This window comes from Crocuta crocuta, unplaced genomic scaffold, assembly GCF_008692635.1.
Source record: "Crocuta crocuta isolate KB4526 unplaced genomic scaffold, BGI_CrCroc_1.0 scaffold116, whole genome shotgun sequence".
Taxonomy (NCBI): Eukaryota; Metazoa; Chordata; class Mammalia; order Carnivora; family Hyaenidae; genus Crocuta; species Crocuta crocuta.
The window spans coordinates 5156092-5156802 of NW_027531562.1; the positions used below are offsets into that span (position 1 = coordinate 5156092).

The following is a 711-nucleotide window of genomic DNA, read 5'->3' on the forward strand; positions in this document are numbered from 1 at the left end:
GCGAAGCCGGCGCGCTCGCAGGCACTCCCGGGACAGCCAGGCTCTCGAGCCTACGCGGCCGTCTCCTAAGTGTGCATTAAGAATCAATTATTCGCCTGAGATTCCCAAAGCCGGGAACTGGGATATTCCCAGCAGGGACGCAGTCAAGCCCAGAACGGTGCTCTTTTCCTGAGTCCTCCGAACGCGCGGAGGGGAAGCCTCCCAACCCCGTCCCGCCGCTCGGTACCTGGAGCAGTTCCGCTAAATCCCGCGGGGACCCTCGCCTGACCCAGGCCCAGGAGCTGGGGGCGGAGGGGCAGATCTGGGAGAGCTTGGCAAAGTTAGTGTGAAATTAGCGNGAAGAAAAAAGAACTTTAGAATTAGGCAAGTCCTTGGCTTTGAAGCAAAGAGCTTTGTCTCAAATAGGGAGAACAAATATCTATGAGTCTGAACGTTAAGAAAGGTCCGTTGAGGTATTCTCGAAGCTGCGGCAAGACTCAGAAGTCCTATTTCCATGATTTGAATTATTCTGCACTTTGGGACCTATTTCACTCTCCCATACCGCTCCCTCCCTCCCTCTCTATAAATTCGTCTCGTTTTCTCTTCATCCCTCTTTGCCGCGTCTTCATCCTCTTTACTTAGGGATCCTTGGTGACTTTCTGCCGACGTGGAAAAATCATGCATTCTCTCAGCTACTTCTGTTGATAGCGCGCCCGCGAAGTAAATTTTTCA

General features: G+C 52.7%; 1 long non-coding RNA gene across 1 annotated transcript in view; it reads right to left on the reverse strand.

Annotated features, from left to right (window-relative positions):
• Nucleotides 1-711, reverse strand: part of LOC144238820 (uncharacterized) — a 21102-nt gene that overhangs the window by 19402 nt on the left and 989 nt on the right. The gene's annotated exons all lie outside the window — the stretch shown is intronic.